The sequence below is a fragment of the Hevea brasiliensis genome, chromosome 2, assembly GCF_030052815.1.
Source record: "Hevea brasiliensis isolate MT/VB/25A 57/8 chromosome 2, ASM3005281v1, whole genome shotgun sequence".
NCBI lineage: Eukaryota > Viridiplantae > Streptophyta > Magnoliopsida > Malpighiales > Euphorbiaceae > Hevea > Hevea brasiliensis.
The window spans coordinates 25,118,107-25,141,372 of record NC_079494.1 but is presented as its reverse complement, the minus strand read 5'-3'; positions in this window follow the sequence as shown (position 1 = coordinate 25,141,372).

The following is a 23,266-nucleotide window of genomic DNA, read 5'->3' as shown; positions in this document are numbered from 1 at the left end:
ACAATCATTTCAATAAATTTCTCAAGTTAAAAACTCAATAATCCTCAGCATACTAGCAATACATTTCATTTAAATTAAATAAAATAGTTCCACTCATATTTCATTAAAGACAAAACAATTTATACACATCCTTACAAATTTATATCAAAAGAAACACAAACTAAACTTTATTACAAACTTCATACAAATTTTTGTACAAGCTGCTCAAGACCCATTTGCACGTCCATACATTTATATGCAATACATACATGAAAAGAAATATTTACAATTAGGGTATAAATTATACCCGATGACTTTAGGCTGATAGCTCTTCATACCTCAAAGAACTCACCACTGCTTCCTCTAGTCTCTCAGATCTGCGACAATAATAGAAGCCATCGCTGAGTACTAGGACTCAGTGGTGCACAACATACTAAAATAATCTTTATGCAGAATATAATCACATTTATTCAAAAATTTGACTAAACATAAGCATTAAACACAAAATGTGAATTATGAAATTTTAATACAAACCAAGTTCATTTTGAAGTATCAAAATACATTTCATAAAACCCACAGTTAGATCATGCCATTCGAAACAAATAGAATCTCAATAGCCAGAGGCTAAAGAGAAATCATATCACAAGGCTAGCTAGCTCAAATATATGGATATCCATTCACATCCTCTTCTACTGGCACACCTCAACACTTCTCCAGAGAAGGAATCAAAATTCAAAACTAATTACCCCCACTAGTCGTGCTAGTGAGGTGTTCAAATATGTGGTCATGACACTGTGGTTTCAAAACTTATCCTAACAATTTGCTAAACATTGTCTTTTCAAATATACATAATAACTTTCAACAATTTAGATCAAACATCATAAGAATGCCATAATCCGATATTTCATATTATTCAAAACGATATGCAAAAGATGATTATAAAAGTATATGTTGTGCACAAACCTCAAGCGAGTCGCCTTTTGGCCTTGACTCGGTTCCTCGGGTTTTTTCCCGGTATTCTTTTCAACTGAAACACACAATTTTACAATGTTTCAGTACTAGAACTTAACATAAATCCCAAAATAATTTAACTTCACATTTACCTAGTTCTAACGTGTTAAATTCGACGTTCTCGAAATTTTTGTGTTTTGGGTTACTATTCACTATACTATTCAAGTCAAATAGTTGACTTTCTAAGGCTTAATAGGTATGGGAACTCCAACTTCACCCACATACCACATTTTGGTCACTAAACTTGTTGGTTTTGGTTGTTTACTCAAATCCTAAGTCTTTTAGGCAAATTTGGTAAATTTCAGTTTTGGAGTCCTAAGTTGCACTGTTCCATTGGTCACTTTATTGTTGGAATTTGGCAAAACTTTCTTCATAGAAAATGTTCTCCATTGTCTTAAGTTTATTCTCCTTTTTGAATCACCCCAATTGGAGTTTTGTAGCTCAAGTTATAGCCAAAATACAGTTATTGTTCACGTGCACTGTTCATGCTGCAATTTTGGTTCTGGCAGATTTTTTATCCAAATTTGTTCAATAATTTGATCAAGTTAAGTCCGTAATTTGGTCTAATTTCCTTCATACGAAATGTTCTACTATGTCTTAGGTTTCCATCGGTTCAAGATTCACCTAAATTGGAGTTTTCTAGAGGGAATTATAGCCATCCAAACATTGCTGCTCAATGAAACTTCTGCAGAGTTGCAGGTTTGGTAATCTAACTTTGCTCAATAATTTGATTAGGTTAATGGCATAATTTGGGTTGGTATTCTTCATGAAAGTTTTAGATTTATATCTTATCTAATTACTGGTACAATTTCAGGTCATTTTGACCTTCTTAGCTCGAGTTATGACCAAATGAACTGTTCATTTGGTCATCGATGTGGCATCGCTTCTTAACCAACTTTGGTCAATTGGTTCACTAGGTTTTGGTCAATTTTTGGGCATGGTTTCTTAATGAAATTTGTGTCATTTTATGTCTATTTTCATGTACAATTGGTGGCATATCATTTGGAATTGTAAAATTTCCGTTTTGGTCCTTTAAAGTTGGCTTGGTCATGCTGCCAGCAGCATGACCATTTACCCTACGAATTTGACTTCCATTCTAAAAATTCCCACACATCTCTTTTGGTCATTATTGACCATTTTTCTCTTCACAATAGGTCAAAGTCATCATTTATGCATTTCTCCAAAATTTGCCTCAAAACCTTAGGCCTCCAAACCCTAATCTCACTACTTAATTACCATTAGTAATTTCAAAGTTCCCTACTATAATCCTTCAACTAAAGGAGGTCCATAACTCATTCAAACCCATTAAATTCATGCACATCATGGCCCCCTTCAAGCTGGCTGAAAATTCAATAATGGTCCCTCCCCCATATTTTCATTTCATTTCATTAATTCTAAAGCTCATTTCAACCATCACATATGCATTTAAAATGGAAAAATGACAAATTAACAAACTAACCTCAACTTAAACACCAATCTTCAATTGTTCTCTTTCTTTCTTCTTTCTTTCTTGTTCCTAAGTTGAGATTGCAAGGTCTAGTGAGGTTTTTAGGGGAGTTATGTAAATTGGGTGAAGGAATTTAAGCTTAGATGAAGGATTTTCATGGGAGTTTATGGAGGAAGATGGGGCGGCAACCAAGGGAGAAGAAGAAGTGATTTTTGTTTTTTTTTTTTTCTCTTTTCTTTTCTTTATTTATTTTAGTTATGGAAGACCACAAAAAACCTAATTAATTAATTTATTAGTTATACCTTTTATGGCATCATGCATGATGTCATGCATGATGTCATCACCCTTTTTACTTTTTCATTTTTCTCTTTTTTTTTCTATTTTTCTATTAGTTCTTTAGTTTAATTCTCGATTCCGAAATTTTCTTTTCTCCGATTTTATTTGTGATTAGGTCGAGTCTCTCGTGGTCAATTGACCAAATTGCCCCTCGCCGGTTCATCCCGGTTTGCAAATAATTCCATACTTCTTCCGGCTTCCTGACCTAATTATTTGACTGGCTTAACAGTTCTTTTTTGTGATTTTCTCTTTTCCACTGTGTTCATAAGGGTCCTAAGGACCGCAGTGTCACTTTTTACTGTTCGAAATTTGAGTTTAAAATGACTTCGCAGTCGTTCCCGAGAAGGTCACCCATCGCTGTGACTCTCGGCTCATTTAACCTCTTATGTTCTATTTTTCTTATTTGTACTTAACTACTTGAACATTACTAATAATTTGTGTTTATTGTTTATCTAATTGTCTTAAGTCTGGTTTTAATCCCCTTAATTGTCCGGACCGACACCGGTCACCGGAGCAGTGAAATATACTAGGCTATGCAACGGGGTGTTACATCTTTGCCACTTTAAATTCTTGATTAGAGTTAGCACTAATAAATTCATAATATAATAATTTAGGTGATCAAGGTCAGTCATCTTCCTCCACCCAACTGCCATAGTAGTCTCCGATGATCTGTGAGTAGATATTGATTTTATTTATAATTTCAATATTATTATATATTTAAGGCATACTTATGCATCACATATAAATATATGTATGTAGCTAAATAATAGACATGCCTTGTGTTACATTTTAAATTAATGAAATTACTGTGGGTATGTAACACCCCTATTTGCATAGCCTAGTATACTTCACTATTACGGTGACCGGTGTCGGTCCGGATAATTAAGGAGATTAGAACCACAATTAAGACAACTAGATAAACCATAAACACAAATAATTAGTAATTGTCAATTAGTTAAGTATAAATAAGAAAAATAGAACATAAGAAGTTAAATGAGTCGAGAGTCACAACGATGGGTGACCTTCTCGGGAACGACTGCGAAGTCAATTTAAACTGAAATTTCGAACCATAAAATGTGACGCTGCGGACCTTAGGACCACTACAAACACAGTGGAAAAGAGAAAATCATGAAAAAGAACTGTTAAGCCAGTCAAATAATTAGGTCAGGGAGCCGGAAGAAATATTGAATTATTTGCAAACCGGGTTGAACCAACGAGGGGCAATTTGGTCAATTGACCCTGAGAGCTGACTCCTGACCTAACTGTCAAATAAAATTGGAGAAAAGAAAATTTCAGAGTTAGGAATTAAATTAAAGAACTAATAGAAAAATAAAAAAAATAAAAAAAGAAAAGTTAAAAAGGTAGTGACATCATCATGGTGACATCATACATGAGGTCATAATTAATTTTTAATTACTTGATAATTTGACTAAGTCAATTAAAGGATAAATATACAAAATAAAGAAATAAAAATCATTTTCCTTCTTCTTCCTCTTGCTAGCCGAAACCCATCCCTCTCCCTCCTCCATGAATTTCCACCATTAAAGAGTTATTCAACCTTGAATAACTTGATGTTCTTCCACTAAAATTAACCCTAAACCCTAGAAAGCTTCTTAAGAACCCTAGACAAGAAGTATAGAAGAAAGAAGGAGGAAGAAAAATAGAAAATTGGAGTTTTGGGAATCCAAAGCAAAGGTTAGTATTCTAACTTTCAATTATCTAATCAAATGCATGTTCAGTTATTTAAATGAAGTTAGAAACTAAAGAAATGAGATGAAATTAATTGTTGGAGGACCAAACCTAAATTTCGGTCAACTAGGGTTTTGATGTGTATGTGCATGAGTTTGATAGATTTAAAAGTGCATGTGATCTTGTTTGAGATGAAGAAACATGTATATAGGCTTTGAATCAATCAAATGCAAAGAATTAGTAAACTAGGGTTTGGACACTTAGGGTTAGAGACAAAAATGTGAAAAATTGGTAAAAGATGTCTTGGACCTAGTTTGAAGTGAGAAATGGCCAATTATGACCTAATGAAGTATGTTAAAAGTGTTTGAATCAAAAGCAAATTCGGACTCAATGTGGTCATGCTGCTGGCAGCATGACCAAGGTCCCTTTGAGGGACCAAAACTGAAAATTTACAAGTCCAATTGGTATGAGACCAATTGGGAATGAAAATAGACACTAAATGACACAATTTTTATTTAGGAAGTATGCCCAAAAAATGACCAAAACCTAGTGAATAAATTGACCAAATCCAGAAAATCTCAGTCTGCCCTGTACAAAATAACCAAATAAACAGTGTTTGTTCATTTGACCATAACTTGAGGTAGACAGGTCTAAATGACCTGATATTTTACCAGTGGATAGTTGAGATATAGACCTAAAACTTTCATGAAGAACACAAACCCAAATTATGCCATTAACCAAGTCATTTGGCCACCCAAATTTGGTGACCTAAAACTACTAGAACCAAAATTTGCCCAGAATTCTGGGTTAAGTCTAATCCGGCAGCTATGGTTCAAATAGCTATAACTTGAGCTACAAAACTCCAAATGGAGTGATTCAAAAAGGAGAATTTATTTAAGACAATAGGGAACATTTTCTATGAAGAAAGTTCTGTCAAATTCTAACAGAAAAATGACCAATGGAATAGTGCAACTTAAGACACCAAAACTGAAAAATTGCAAAATTGCCTAAAAGACTTAGAATTTGAGTAAACAACCAAAACCAACAAATTTAGTGACCAAAATGTGGTATGTGAGTGAAGTTGGAATTCCCATACCTATTAAGCCTTAGAAAGTCAACAAATTGACTTGAATAGTATAGTGAATAGTAACCCCAAGACAAAATTTAAAGAACGTCAAGTTTAGCATATTAGAGCTAGGTAAAAGTGAATTTAAATTTATTTTTATATTTTATGTTAAGTTATGATACTGAAACACTGTGAAACTGTGTGTTTCAGTGGAAAAGAATACCGGGAAGGAACCCGAGACATCGAGTCAAGGCCAAGAGGCGACTCGTATAAGGTTTGTGCACAACTAACTCTTTTGTTATATTTTTACTTCTAAATCAATTTGAACAAGTTTATTTTATGATTTATAAATTTTGTTGCGTTGAGAATTTTAATTTGTTGAATGAAATTGTATGAATTAAGTGTAAATTTTCTTATGCATTTAAGGATTTATTGCATGGTTTTGAGGATTGTAAATTTTAAGTTTGATGTGTTGTCAACCTTGAGCATGAATTTATGATGATTAAATATGTTGATTTGTAAACACTTTGTGTTAGAAATTGTTTTAAATATGATTTGAAACCACAGTTGACATGGCAAAATTTGTTGTGAATTCTCATTAGCTTGTCTAGTGAGATATCTCCTCCACTAGATGGGGCGAGTATCTTCCTCTCGGGCTTGCCAGTTGGGGAAGAATTTGAATGAGTACTCTTATATACTAGCTAGTCTTTATTTCTCCCTTTCAGCCTCGGTTATTGGGAGAATGTGAAATGTCGTGGTGTACAACACAGCATCTATTTGAATTTTGGGTCATGGGTTCAACTATGTGAATTGTTGGCAACACCCTTTAAATTATGCATAATTTGATAAATTGTGATTGAAATGAATAATTTGTTAGTGATTCAAAATATTTTTGTATTGCTTCAGAATTTAAAAGAAATGTAAATAAATAATTATTATTTGATCAAAATGTTATTCAAATGAATAATTTACATGAATGAAAATAATGATTTTTGAATGTCATAGATTTTGAAGAATTTAGAAATTTTAAATTTTTATTCATTATGAATTGTTAAGAATAATTTGTATTAAGTTTTAAATTATTAGTTTGTGCACCACTGAATTCACCACTCAGCGATAGCTTTGTATGCTGTCGCAGGTGAAAGAAAATATATAGAGCAGCTGAGCGAGGTTACCGAAAGACACGGTGAGATTATCCTCGGGTATATCATAGGTATACCCTTGTACATTAGCTTTGATGTAATTATGTAATTATATGTATGAAATTTACGTTAAGCAGTTGTGCCAATTCTTTTGTAATATATATATTTAGATTATAATCAAATACAAATTATTGAAATATTATCTTGAGATTTTATGTATTTATAAAGTTTGCACTACTAAATTTTTAATACTCCTATGAATGTAAATATTCATTTTGTTATCTTAATGAGATATTTCAATGTTTGATTTAATTTAAACTGTGTATTGAATTGCTTGTGTTGATTTGTGAAATGAGGATGGTTTGAATTTTGAGACTTGAGAAATTGGTTGAGATTGATTGTGAAATTTGAAGAAGTTGTTGAGAAAAATATTGGGAGTTTCTTTATTTTCAGGTTTTGAAGAACTATTTTCTTAAAATACAGACGGCACTCTGCCGAAATTTTTTTAAAAATTGCAGAGATTTTTAAATATCTAAAAATTTGATTTATGTTTGGACTTTAAATAAAGGTTTTTAATATCTGAGAAAATTTTACCCACCAATTTAAAAATGAACGAAAATTATTTCAAAATCCCTTGTAGTATATTTAATGGGTTATCGGTAGGCGAAATACGGTAATTTATTAGGTGTACTACGGGAGCATGTTACATCTTACGAGGAGTAGAGTGTGACATGTTTTAGTGGTATCAGAGCAAAGGTTTTAAAATAAATTTTGAATTGTGAATTTGAAATATTTTTTGATAAGTACAACTGCTCAAATGTTTCATACATGTAGTACATTTACATCATAAATATGAACTAACAGGGAGAAATCTCCTTGTGTTGGTTGTACAAAAAAAAAATCATGTGAATAGATATGGACAATGGGGATAAAATGGTAGAGCAATCTGATACAGCTAACTTACAAGGAGAGGCCCCAGTTTCGCAGAGCGTTGGAGGTCCAACTGCACCAGTCCCTCATATACAAATCACTGCACAAACGGCCCAGCAGATGGCCATGTTCTTTCAGTAAATGACTGATAATCTGTCAGCCCAGGTCCAAGTACAAACCCAACCTCTTCAAGAGCGGCATGAAAAAGAGAAAAGTGGGAAACCCATCGGTCAAAGTTCGAGTAGTAATTTGGAAAAGAGAAAAGATATTGAGGGACCTCGAGCTCCTAAGTATGACAGAGGCGGATTTTCAGGGCGGAAGCAATCAAGAACCATTCATCAAAGAACCAGAAGTTCCTACCCTATCCGTATCTGTGACGTTTATGGAAAATTACATGGGGGTATATGCCATAGGGTCACTGGAGCCTACTTCAATTGTGGTGGAATTGGACATTTCGCCCGAGATTGTACTAGCGCACGTCGATTTATGCCACATAATATACCAGAGGAATCAGTCCAAGGTTCTGATTTTAGAGGTTCATTAATGGTTAGTAGAGGCAGAGGCAGAAGTAGAGACAATACTTCAGGTAATCCTCGCACAATGGACCAACCCGAGCAGAGGAATACATTAGAAAGAGGGAACGCCATGCATCGAGGGGAAGAAGCAGAGACTTCAGATGTAGTTGCTGGTATGTTCTTAACTTGTGAAAAGAATAATTATGCACTATTTGATTCCGGCTCTACTTATTTATATGCTAATGTAAAATTATAGGTTCTACTGCTATTCCCTTGCATGGAGATAAATTTTGATGTGTTAGTGATTAGTCTTTTAGGATAAGAATTACGATAATAAGCGTGAATGGAATTAATTTTGGAAAAGTTTCTAGTGAGAGATATCTCTTAGACTACGATAAATTATAAAGTTAATTAGTAAGCTTAAGTAGGTAAGGCAAGAGGACCAAAAAGTAAGTTATAGCAATATATCTGTCCTAGATGGAAGTAAAGGTATTACTGTTGATAGATGTTAGTAAATACCATAATCAAAATAAGTTTAAGATATTAGTGGATTTGAAAGAAATAAAACATAGGGAAGTTTGATCTATTGGGATGTATCGTAGTAACTATGCAATATTCTTGATGTTTGTGCTGTAAGCTACAGATTACAGTACTGACTTGAGATTTATTGTGTAGAGCTACGTACTACCCAATAGTACATAAGGATAAGAATAGTTATAAATGACTTTCACTCTGGTACAAATATACCAGAATAGAGTTTTATTACTAGAACTGAATTTGAAAATCCTAATTCAGGATTTAAAACTCTATAATTAGAATATCAAAAGATCATGGTTACAAGGTAGTGAGAGTTAAAGACTCTGTTACCCTAGCATGAATTACAGTACATCAAAAATTGTTATGGGACTAGAGATTTTAACATGGTAAAAATTTAAAAATAACACCTATAGGGCTAAGTCATCCAGTCTCCGATATGGGGTTTATAGTTGTTTTGATATTGCAATGGATCTTTTGCTCAAAGTTTAGTAAAGAACAGTATTCTATTTGTGTAGCTGCAAGACACGAAATATAATTTTGTTCCCCTAGAAGAGACAAGATGCTATGGATGATAATTATAACTTATAAAACAGTTAAGAAATGATATTCTACAGATAACAGTAATTCGATAGGAACTAGTTGGCCAGGTATTCTTTAGGAAGAGCACAATTTTATTGTGCGGATCATAAGGATTAGATTAGAATTAAAGCGAAACTTTTGAATACCATGGGAAATAGGAGAGTCCGGTAGACTCCCTTCTTAAGATTAAAGAATTGTTTATGGTTGAAAAAAAAAAAGGGGTAATGATCGCAAACCAGTGGATAATAAACTATAAAATATTGATAGATAAAAGAGTTGTGGAAGTAAAAATTATAATAGTTGGTGTGAATGTAATAAAAAAACGTTATGAATATCAGTTAAAGTGTTGACTAGAATGGTTAGAGGACCAAATCAAAGTAATATTGAAGTATAGTGGATTTATTAGGGACAATAAGTGGTGCTAAATTACGACTCGACAGTCAAGTTAAGGAAGAAGATTAGATTAAGAAATAAAACAATTAAAGTTAAGTTATGGAATGAAAGAAGGAAACAAATAGAACATTAAGAAATGAGAAAAACCCTAGATGAGGAATTGCCACGAAGGCAAACAACCTACTTAAGATGTGTAACGATATCCCAAACTATTTTATCAAGAAGGAAATAAGTTAAACAAAAGCAAACAAGATAGTGCAAAATAGCACATAGGCCTTGGTCATAAATGGAGATGGTAAGATAATGGTTATGGACCTATGGCCAAGAAAGAGATAAGTAGTTCATATATGACCAACAAGGTCATTTTAAAAAAAAAAAGACTACGAAGGAAAATAATTGCTAAAACAATAGCAAGAAAAGACTAAAATATTATAAACTAAATTGAAGGTTGCATCAAATGATCAAGAGATTTGATAAGAAAAGAGTAAAACTAAGTTTTCACCCATAGGATCATAAGAGGTCCTAGAAAGAGTGGATCCACTAACACACAGATTTGCTTATCTCTAAAATTGAAATGAATTTGAATCTAACTTATGACAGAAGCTCATAAGAAACTTGGCACACGAGGTGAGCAATCGATGAGTAAATAGTATTGGTTAAAGTCCTAAGGAACCATCATTCAGACCAGGAAGCTACTTAGGAGCATGAATAGGACATGAGGAGACAGCACTCACAACTGTTCAGAGACTGATACCAGGTAAAATTTCGAGGACGAAATTATTTTAAGGGGGGGAGAATTGTAACACCCTTATTTGCATAGCCTGGTATATTTTACTATTCCGGTGATCGGTGTCGGTCCAGATAATTAAGGAGATTAGAACCACATTTAAGATAACTAGATAAACCATAAACACAAAAAATTAGTAATTGTCAATTAGTTAAGTATAAATAAGAAAAATAGAATATAAGAAGTTAAATGAGCCGAGAGTCACAGCAATGGGTGACCTTCTCGGGAACGACTGCGAAGTCAATTTAAACTCAAATTTCGAACCGTAAAATGTGACGCTGCGGTCCTTAGGACCACTACGAACACAGTGGAAAAGAGAAAATCACGAAAAAGAACTGTTAAGCTAGTCAAATAATTAGGTCAGGGAGCCGGAAGAAATATTAAATTATTTGCAAACCGGGTTGAACCGGCGAGGGGCAATTTGGTCAATTGACCCCGAAAGCTGACTCCTGACCTAACTGTCAAATAAAATTGAAGAAAAAAAAATTTTAGAGTTAGGAATTAAATTAAAGAACTAATAGAAAAATAAATAGAAAAAAAAAAGTTAAAAAGGTAGTGACATCATCATGGTGACATCATACATGAGGTCATAATTGATTTTTAATTACTTGATAATTTGACTAAGTCAATTAAAGGATAAATATACAAAATAAAGAAATAAAAATCATTTTCCTTCTTCTTCCTCTTGCTAGCCGAAACCCATCCCTCTCCCTCCTCCATGAATTTCCACCATTAAAGAGTTATTCAACCTTGAATAACTTGATGTTCTTCCACTAAAATTAACCATAAACCCTAGAAAGCTTCTTAAGAACCCTAGACAAGAAGTATAGAAGAAAGAAGGAGGAAGAAAAATAGAAAATTGGAGTTTTGGGAATTCAAAGCAAAGGTTAGTATTCTAACTTTCAATTATCTAATCAAATGCATGTTTAGTTATTTAAATGAACTTAGAAACTAAAGAAATGAGATGAAATTAATTGGTGGAGGACCAAACCTAAATTTTGGTCAACTAGGGTTTTGATGTGTATATGCATGAGTTTGATAGATTTAAAAGTGTATGTGATCTTGTTTGAGATGAAGAAACATGTATATAGGCTTTGAATCAATCAAATGCAAAGAATTGGTAAACTAGGGTTTGGACACTTAGGGTTAGAGACAAAAATGTAAAAAATTAGTAAAAGATTTCTTGGACCTAGTTTGAAGTGAGAAATGGCCAATTGTGACCTAATGAAGTGTGTTAGAAGTGTTTGAATTAAAAGCAAATTCGGACTCAATGAGGTCATGCTGCTGGCAGCATGACCAAGGTCCCTTTGAGGGACCAAAACTAAAAATTTGCAAGTCTAATTGGTATGAGACTAATTGGGAATGAAAATAGACACTAAATGACACAATTTTTATTTAGGAAGCATGCCCAAAAAGTGACCAAAACCTAGTGAATAAATTGACCAAATCCGGAAAATCTCAGTCTGCCCTGTACAAAATGATCAAATGAACAGTGTTTGTTTATTTGGCCATAACTTGAGCTAGGCAAGTCTAAATGACCTTAAATTTTACCAGTGGACAGTTGAGATATAGACCTAAAACTTTCATGAAGAACACAAACCCAAATTATGCCATTAACCAAGTCATTTGGCCACCCAAATTTGGTGACCTAAAACTGCTAGAACCAAAATTTGCCCAGAATTCTGGGTTAAGTCTAATCCGGCAGTCATGGTTCAAATGGCTATAACTTGAGCTACAAAACTCTAAATAGAGTGATTCAAAAAGGAGAATTTATTTAAGACAATAGGGACCATTTTCTATGAAGGAAGTTCTGCCAAATTCTAACAGAAAAATGACCAATGGAACAGTGCAACTTAAGACACCAAAACTGAAAAATTGCAAAATTGCCTAAAAGACTTAGAATTTGAGTAAACAACCAAAACCAACAAATTTAGTGACCAAAATGTGGTATGTGGGTGAAGTTGGAATTCCTATACCTATTAAGCCTTAGAAAGCCAATAAATTGACTTGAATAGTGTAGTGAATAGTAACCCCGAAACACAAAATTTAAAGAACGTCAAGTTTAGCACATTAGAGCTAGGTAAAAGTGAATTTAAATTTATTTTTGTATTTTATGTTAAGTTATGATACTAAAACACTGTGAAACTGTGTGTTTCAGTGGAAAAAAATACCAGGAAGGAACCCGAGACATCGAGTCAAGGCCAAGAGGCGACTCGTATAAGGTTTGTGCACAACTAACTCTTTTGTTATATTTTTACTTCTAAATCGATTTGAACAAGTTTATTTTATGATTTATACATTTTGTTGTGTTGAGAATTTTAATTTGTTGAATGAAATTGTATAAATTAAATGTAAATTTTCTTATGCATTTAAGGATTTATTGCATGGTTTTGAGGATTGTAAATTTTAAGTTTGATGTGTTGCCAACTTGAGCATGAATTTATGATGATTAAATATGTTGATTTGTAAACACTTTGTGATTAGAAATTATTTTGAAAATGATTTTAAACCATAGTTGACATGGCAAAATTTGTTGTGAATTTTTATTAGCTTATCTAGTGAGATATCTCCTCCACTAGATGGGGCAAGTATCTTCCTCTCTGGCTTACCAGTTGGGGAAGAATTTGAATAAGTACTCATATAAAATACTAGCTAGTCTTTGTTTCTCCCTTTTAGCCTCGGTTATTGGGAGAATGTGAAATGTCGTGGTGTACAACATGGCATCTATTTGAATTTTGGGTCATGGGTTCAACTGTGTGAATTGTTGGCAACGCCCTTTAAATTATGCATAATTTGATAAAATGTGATTGAAATGAATAATTTGTTAGTGATTCAAAATATTTTTATATTGTTTCGGAATTTAAAAGAAATGTAAATAAATAATTATTATTTGATCAAAATGTTATTCAAATGAATAATTTGCATGAATGAAAATAATGATTTTTGAATGTCATGGATTTTGAAGAATTTAGAAATTTTAAATTTTTATTTATTACGAATTATTAAGAATAATTTGTATTAAATTTTAAATTATTAGTTTGTACACCACTGAGTTCACCACTCAGCGATAGCTTTGTATGCTGTCGCAGGTGAAAGAAAATATATAGAGCAGCTGAGCAAGGTTACCAAAGGACACGGTGAGATTATCCTCAGGTATATCATAAGTATACCCTTGTACATTAGCTTTGATGTAATTCTGTAATTATATGTATGAAATTTACTTTGAGCTGTTGTACCAACTCTTTTGTAATATATATATTTATATTGTAATCAAATACAAATTATTATAATATTATCTTGAGATTTTATGTATTTATAAAGTTTGCACTACTAAACTTTTAATACTCTCATGAATGTAAATATTCATTTTTTTATCTTAATGAGATATTTCAATATTTGATTTAATTTAAACTGTGTATTGAATTGCTTGTGTTGATTTGTGAAATGAGGATGGTTTGAATTTTGAGACTTGAGAAATTGGTTGAGATTGATTGTGAAATTTGAGGAAGTTGTTGAGAAAAATATTGGGAGTGTCTTTATTTTCAGGTTTTAAAGAACTGTTTTCTTAAAATACAGATGGCACTCTACCGAAATTTTTGTAAAAATTACGGAGATTTTTAAATATCTAAAAATTTAATTTATGTTTGGACTTTAAATAAAGGTTTTTAATATCTGAAAAAATTTTACCCACCAATTTAAAAATGAATAAAAATTATTTCAAAATCCTTTGTAGTATATTTAATGGGTTACCGGTAGGCGAAGTACGGTATTTCATTAGGTGTACTACGGGAGCATGTTATATCTTACGAGAAGTAGGGTGTGACAGGGTATCGCCTTAGGGTCATTTAGAGCTGTGTGCGCGTGTCAGCGTGCGTGTGGTATGGTATAATGGATATAGGTAAAACAGGCAAATCGGCTTAAGCTAGTCTCACTTGAGGCCTGATCCTTTTTGTGAAAGTCGGGGCGAGTATGGTGTAACACCCTCCTCCCTGTAGCAACTCCGTACATTCTACTGTCCCGGTGACCAGTGTCAGTCCGGACAGCTAGAACGTCTGGAAAAATATTTAAATTAAAGTGAGGAACCATAATTAACTCAAATATTAATAAGAAAAATTTAGGAAAAATTTTAGAAATAAAATACAACCAAGTTAAATGAGCCGGTGCCCTAGCGATGGGTAACCTAGTGAGAAGTTGCGGTTCTCGCAACTAGGAGCCCTAGACCCCGGGAAAAATTTATAAAATAATTTTTGGGACTCCAGAGAAGGGTCATTGAGGTTCCTATGGCATTAGAATGCCAAGAAAATATTTAGAAAAAATTTTCAATCGGTACAGACAATTTTGACCCGTTAAGCCAAACGGAGGGCATTTTGGTCATTTCGCCTTCAGAAGCGATTTTTGGCCGACTTGTCCAGTTAAGTAAATAATTATTATAACATAAAATATGAATAAATATTGCTAAAAATTGAATTGAAAATGAGTAGAAAAGAAAAAGAAAAGAAAATGGAATAAATGAGAATTTTGACATCATTATGATGTCATTAAAACCCCAATGACCTATCATATTGTGACACATGTCCTTAACCCATTTAGAATCAATAAAATGGGCAAAAAATGAAGGAAAAACCCAGCTTCTTCTTCTTCCCAATTTCCATACGTGAACCATTTTCTCCTCCATTAAAATTCATTTCATTTTCTCTCCCAAAACCTTGATTTCTCTCCACCAAACCCTAAGATACCTTCATTAAAATTTATCTACACCACTTGGGAAGGTGTTTGACAGCCAAGAAAACAAAAGAAAGTGAAGAATTAATAAGAGAAAATTCTGCCCTACTAAGGTTAGTGCTTATTTATGCATATTTCTCTCTTTATTCCATGTTAGAGACTTAAAATGAGTATGAAATTGTAAATTAAATGAAATAAAACTTATGTGTATGTACACCATGGAATTTGGCAGCCCTAAGGAAGGGATAATGTTGATGGTTTTGATGGATTTAAAATGGCTTAGAAATGGTGTTGATGTGTAGACATAAATTTGAAATGGATTAGTATGCCTAATTAACATGTGTTGTGTGAACCTTGAATTTGAGCTAGGGTTTTGGATAGAAACTTGGACTTTGCTTATGTAATGGTGAATGAATATACTAATGGTCAATTAGTGACCATTTGAGGTAAGTTGACCATAATTTGGAGTGAATTATAGCATGAAAAACTGATTTGGTATGCTGCCTAGTGAGAGCAGCAGGTGTGGCTGTGAGTCCAGCCTGTTTGGACAGCCATAACTTGGGCTGTGTAGGTTCAATTGGTGTTTGGCCAATTGGACATGAAACTAGACACATAATGGCACAACTTTGGTGAAGAAGCCATGCCCATAAGACCAAACCAAATGTACCAAAAACTTGTCCAAATCTGAGTGTCCTGCAACCAGTTTCTGCAGAATGACCAAATGAACAGTGACTGTTCATTTAGCCATAACTCAGTGTAGAATGGTCCAATTGAGCTGAAATTTTACCAGCAACAAGCTAAGATATAGACCAAAAACTTTCATGAAGAAACCCACCCCAAATTATGACCAGAACCTATCCAACAAGGTAGTTTCATTTACTGTTCACTGTACTGTAGATATGGTCAGTCCAGAAAAATTCCAATCCGGCCAGTTGTGGTTTTTGGACCATAACTTGAGCTACAAAACTCCAAATGGAGTGATTCCAAAAAAGAAATTCAACTAGACAAAATAAGGAACAACTTTCATGCTTATCATTTTCCCAAATTCTCACTGAAACAGCAACTAATGGAACAGTAAATTTTGGGTATAAAAACTGAAAATTCTGCTCCATAAATTTTAAGCTTAGAAATGATATTGTTAACCAATACCAACAAATTTTGAATGCAAAATGTGATATGTTGGGAGTGTTAAAACCAATGTACCTATTTTCTATGCAAAAGTCAATATTTTTGTTGACTAATGAAGGGAATAGTAACACCAAAACTTGAAATTCAAATATTGTAAAATTCAAAAGTATCAAATGCCCTAGTATACCTAACAAGATTGGTTTGGATAGTTTGGCATGCCAATAGGGTTCAGTTAGCAGTACTGCACATGGCATTATGTCATTCTGTGATTTCATGGCTTTTAGCCATTCTGACATTGTGTTGAGACTTGGCCTTGTGCCTAATGTTATTTACAGTTTATTAGCTGTTCTATTGCACACCGGGAGATACATATGTGACCGATGGTGTGACGGCCCGATGTACTTGATACCCAGTGCCAGTTTACCCGTTTATCTAGTCCAATCGTCCAGTATAGGTTACTTGGGCAACCAAAAATAAAAGTGGACAAATTTAATGAAATAATGAATATGACAAGTACAAAATAAGTAAGACTACAAATACTCATCGAAAATTTATTTGCAATAATAAACCAATATATTCACTGCATATTTAATTTTATGTTATTTCTTTTTTATTTTATTATTGGCACCACTAAGCATTATTGCTTAGCGCGTTGCTTTTGCCACGCGTAGGTTCTGGAGAGATCGACCTTGAGCCCAGTAGATCATAGACTGGGTGAGACCTCCTGCAGCTCTGCATAGTGTCCGTGTCACCTCACCGTCATCAGTGCATTGGTAGGACACTAGGTTTTATTTTGAGATTTTGTAATTAACTTTTACTTCCTCATATGTAATTGAAACTTATGTAATGTATTTTGGTATTAATGTAAATAGTAGATATTGTGTTTGTGAATGAAAAAGTGAATATTTATTTATGACTTTTACATGATTATAATATGAGATTAATGATTGAGAAATGAAAATGTTTTTGAAAATCATATTGAGATTTTGATCATGAAATGGAGTTGGGATTGCTGGAAATGATTATTGGAAGTGTTTTTCACAGGTTCCGAAGAACTGTTTTCTCCATTTTTAGCCGGTACTCTGCCGGATTTTCTATAAAATTTTCGGAACCTCAAATAAATTATAATTTTAATAAATGACTTAAATGAATTATATTTCACAAATTGTATTCAAAACTATGATAAAAATAAACTAAGGAAGAATAAAAATGATTGAGATAAAATAGAGTGTTCCGGTACACTGCGTGACATACCTTACTCGGATATACTGTAGACGGGTAAGGGGTATCACATATGGCTTTGAGTTGATCTCACTGACTCCCCTATTTGGATTATTAAGCAAAAGTTTGGCTTGAGTTGATCTCGCTGACAGGCATTGGATTAAGAGAGTTATATAGGAGATGTAACGCCCCTTACCGGTCTACTATATAGCCGAGCAAGAAGTGTCACATTCGGTGCCGGAGCACTCTATCAAGTCTTATCATGTCCATTGTAAACTTTTAATATCATTTAAAAGCATGTAATCCATATGTAGAATTTATATATATATATATATATATATATATATATATATATATATATATATATATATATATAACTTATTTTTGTGGAGACCCGGACAGAGCCTTCTCTGTTTTATTAGCATCTGGCGGGTTCTACTAATCACCTGTTAACATGTTCATATTCATTTAACACATTTCCATATCATATTCTACTGTATTATATCATTTACAATATTTATGAGATCTCCAAAAGGTATTATCTATTGCATTCATATAGAAATTCATAGATAATAAATTACAAGTTCACATTATATTCTCAAAGTTTAATTACAATCCAAAATGAAATACATCATGTGTTTATGTACAATGGATAAAAGAACAAAATCTAGACATACATAGGCCCTACCAACAAAATACAAAAGACTGAGGTGACTCTGGACTTTGGCAGATCTGGTTGGAACTCTGTCTGAACACTACTGTGGCGACTGCTGCTGTGGCGGCTGCTGGTCTCCAGTACCTACGCGATGGAAAATCAACGCGCTAAGTCTAACGTTTAGTGGTGCATAATTTATAATAAAAATAACTAAACAATTGAAATAATAATTCTATATATGGAAAATTTCACAATTTCTAAGTATTTTACATTTTCATTTCACTTTCGAAACAATTTAAATTATCAGGATCTTTTATATTTACTTATTGTATATTTAGTCTTAATTAATTATTATCAGTGCCCAAGAAACCTATAACAGACTATAAAAGCTGGATACACCAGAGTATACAGATTAGACAACTATATGTCTACCCTATATACATCTGTCAGGTACGAGGCCAGCTGTCGGCACAATGCCAGCTGTCAGGCTTGTAAAGCCAGGAATAAAGTTAGGCACAATAGCCAGTAAGTAGACATATAGCCTATAGAATAATTATACCAGATATATATTGTCAGTTCATGATTTACTCTATAGGTAGTACTACTATCTGTAGTCCCCAATTGATATAACAATCGATTCAAACTAAATAAATAAGTCTAGGTATACTATGGGCAATTGCACATTATTACATATTTATTTGAATGTTTGTAACACCCTCCCTGTAGCAATTCCATACATTCTACTGTTCCGGTGACCAGTGTGGGTCTAGATAGCTAGAACGTCCGGAAAAATATTTAAACTAAAGTGAGGAACCATAATTAACTCAAATATTAATAAGAAAAATTTAGGAAAAAATTTAGAAATAAAATACAACCAAGTTAAATGAGCTGGTGCCCTAGCGATGGGTAACCCAGTGGGAAGTTACGGTTCTCGCAACTAGAAGCCCTAGACCTAGGGGAAAATTCATAAAATAATTTTTGAGACTCCAGAGAAGAGTCATTGAGGGTTCTATGGCATTAGAATGCTAAGAAAATGCTTAGAAAAATTTTTCAATTGGTACAAACAATTTTAGTCTGTTAAGCTAAACGGAGGCCATTTTGGTCATTTCGCCTTCAGAGGTGATTTTTGGCCAACTTGTCCAATTAAGTAAATAATTATTATGACATAAACTGTGAGTAAACATTGCTAAAAATTAATTTGAAAATGAGTAGAGAAGAGAAGAAAAGAAAATGAAAGAAAATGCTAATTATGACATCATATGATGTTATTAAACACTTATCCACCAATCCCCATTAGATAACCACTTAATTAACTAATAAAAGAGGATAAATGAGACCAAAAATGGGAAAAGCAATCTGCTCCTTTCTTCCTCAACATTTCAGCCGTAACCCATTTTCCCTTCCACCCAAACCTCCATGAAAGCTCCACCAAAGCTACATAACTCATCAAATCTCACACCAAAGCTTTATTCATTTGGTCATAACTCAGTGTAGAAAGGTCCAATTGACTTGAAATTTTACCAGCAGAAAGCTGAGACATATACCTACAACTTTTATGGAGAACACAAATCTAAATTCTGACCATAACCTAGTCAAATTTCCAACCAAACTTAGGTTACCAAATCTGGCAGAACCAGTTTTGCCTAGAATTTTGGATTCTATCTAATCCGGCCAGTTATGGTTTTTAGGCCATAACTTGAGCTACAAAACTCCAAATGGAGTGATTCAAAAAAGGAAATGTAACTAGACAAAATAAGGAACAACTTTTATGAAGACAAATTTGCCAAATTCATACTGTAAAAATGACCAATGGAACAGTAAACACAAGGTTTGAAATCTAAAAATTTTGAACAACTAGCACTAAGTTTAGAAATGGTATTGGCAACCAATACCAACAATTTTAGAATGCAAAATGTGGTATGTTGGGAGCATTAGAACCAATGTACTTATTGTCTATACAAAAGTCAACATTTTAGTTAACTAATTAAATGAATAGTAACACCTAAACTTAAATTTCAATAATTGTAAAGTTTAAAAGTGTAACATGCCCTAGTACACCTAGCAAGATTGGTTTGGATAAGTTGACATGCCAATAGGGTTCAGTTAGCAGTACTGCACATGGCATTATACCATTCTGTGATTTCATGGCTTTTAGCCATTCTGACATTGTATTGAGACTTGGCCTTGTCCCTAATGTTATTATAGCTTATTAGCTATTCTGTTGCACACCGGGAGACACATATGTGACCGATGGTGTGACGGCCCGAGATACTTGATACCCAGTGCCAGTTTACTCATTTATCCAGTTCAATCATCTAGTATAGGTTACTTGGGCAACCAAAAATGAAAGTTGATAAATTTAATGAAATAATGAATATAACAAGTACCAAATAAATAAAACTACCAATAATTATCAAAAATTTGTCTGCATGAGACATCAATATACTCACTGCACATTTTTTTTATTAGTTCTTTTTATTTTATTATTGGCACCACTAAGCATTATTGCTTAGCACGTCGCTTTTTGCCACACGTAGGTTCTGGAGAGACAGACAGAGAGCCCAGCAGACCACAGACTGGGTGAGGTCACAGATCTGCCTAGAGTCAGAGTCACCTCTCATCTACAGTGCATCAGTTGTAGGATCTTTAGGTCCCTTTTGAAAGTATGTTTTTGCATTTTGTAATAGGTAGTAGTTTGTGATTTGTAAATTATGAACTCATGTAAATAGTAAATTTATGTAATCATGTGTTGATGTACATATTTTGAAGAATTTTGTTAATTAATATAATTTGACAATATCTTCATGATATTTTAGTTGATTTTGAATTTGAATGAAATTGTGGATTAATGTTGAGAACTTGAAATGATTGCTAATGTTGAGACCATGTTGATGGTTAATGGAGTTTGAGAATGATTGGAAATGATTATTGGAAGTGTTTTTCACAGGTTCCGAAGAACTGTTTTCTCCATTTTTATCCGGTACTCTGCCGGATTTTCTATAAAATTTTTGAAACGTTAAATAAATTATAATTTCAATAAATGACTTAAATCAATTATATTTCATAAATTGTACTTCATAACTATGAAAAAAATAAATTAGGAAGAAAAAAAAATGATTGAATTAAAATAGGGTGTTCCGGTATACTGCATGGCATATCTTGCTCGGCTACACTATGGACAGGAAAAGGGTGTCACATTTAGTGGTATCAGAGCACGGTTTAGGTGTTTCTGGGCCTAGATCGAGTCCATACCATGCATTGCATTTGTAAGAGTCGAGGTAACACTAATGTAGATCTATTTGTCTTTGTTATTTTGAATAGGATATGGACCCTACATCACAGAGGGTAGTTGAGGAGAAAGTGGAGAGTCATGCTCCACCTGCAGCAGCTAAGACTGGGGGTAAGGGAGAACCTGCTTCGCTAGCTCAAGCAGAGCCTGCTCAGCCTCCACAGGCCATGTTCCAACAAATGGCCGAATTCTTTAGACAAATGGCTAGGGTAATGCCTCCACCACCACCACCTCCACAGTAGAAATCACACCTGGAAAGACTAAGAAAATTTGGAGCAGTGGATTTCTTTGGCAAGAGAGAAGATGATTCTATTGCAGCCAAAAATTGGTTGAACAGAACAGGAATGGTTTTAAAATAACTCCACTGCACTCCAGAACAAAATCTAGAAGCTGCTGTATCTCTGTTGCAAGATGATGCATATGAATGGTGGGATACGGTGTCCAGTGAATTGTAGCCAGAAGTAATAACTTGGGACTTCTTTCTCTCAGAATTCAAGAAGAAGTATATGGGTAGTGTATACCTGGAAGAGAGAAGAAGAGAGTTCATTAACCTGAGGCAAAGACAGCTGACAGTGGCCGAGTATGAAAAGGAATTTGTCAGACTGAGTCACTACGGAAGGGAGATAGTCCCTAATGAAGCTGAAAGGTGTAATAGATTTGAAGAGGGATTAAATGATAATATAAAGATCATGATTACTGCCTTGAGAATCACAGACTTCACCAAGTTAGTGGAAGCTGTAATAAAAGTTGAAAAAGTAAGAATAAGTAAGCAGACTAGAAGAGAGAGACAGCAGAAGAGGGGCCCAAGTCAGTCTAGCTCATCTCTTACACCAGGAAAGAAGTTCAAAGGTCTACCTACATAGAGTTCAAGTCAACCTCAAGATCAGGGTTAGTCTCAGGGGCCCAGGCCACAGTTCACCCTTAAGAGAGGTCAATCCACACCATCAGTAGGCAGCTCTCCAGGGATGGGGTTCAGGGGACCAGCCCCAGCATCTTTTGTATGTCCACATTGCCTGAAGTGGCATAAGGGTGAGTGTTGGAGAGTGACTGGTGCCTGCTTAAGGTGTGGGTCGACAGAGCATCAGCTGAGGAACTGTCCACGCAGAACTACTATAGCTGCTCTAATACAAGTAGACAGACCTGCTCCTACACCACAAAAGGGTAGGAAATCTGGCAAATCTGAGGCAGTGGGACCATCACAGAGGCCTGCATCTGAGCCAGCAGAGAGGCCTGAGGGTAGACCATCTGCCAGAGCCTATGCCATAAGAGCTCAAGAGGAGCAAGATGCCCCGGACGTCATCAGGGTTACGTTCTCCTTCTACAATACATCTGTGCATGCATTGGTGGATCCAGGATCCACTCATTCATACATTTGCATCAACCTACCCGTAGAAAGGGGGATACTAGTAGGGGAGAGTGACCAAGACATCCTGGTCACTAATCGATTGGGCCACAGTGTAATGGTGAACAAAGTGTACAAAGGTTGCCAGTTAAGGATTTAGGGGTATGAATTCTTGGCAGACCTGATTGAGTTGCCTTTCCATGAGTTTGACGTGATTTTGGGAATGGACTGGTTGTCATGTCATCAGGCAATGGTTGATTGTAAATAGAAGTGAATTTCTTTGAAAACTCCTGAGGATAATGAGATCACAGTTGTGGGGGAAAGGACAGATTTCTTGTCCAATGTCATTTCAGCCACAGTTGCAAGAAAACTGATGAGAAAAGGCTGTGAAGCCTACCTAGCACATGTGGTAGATACTAGGCAGGCTAAGCCAGATCTGTGTGACATACCCACAGTAAGAGACTTCCCAGATGTGTTCCCTGAAGAATTGCCTGGCTT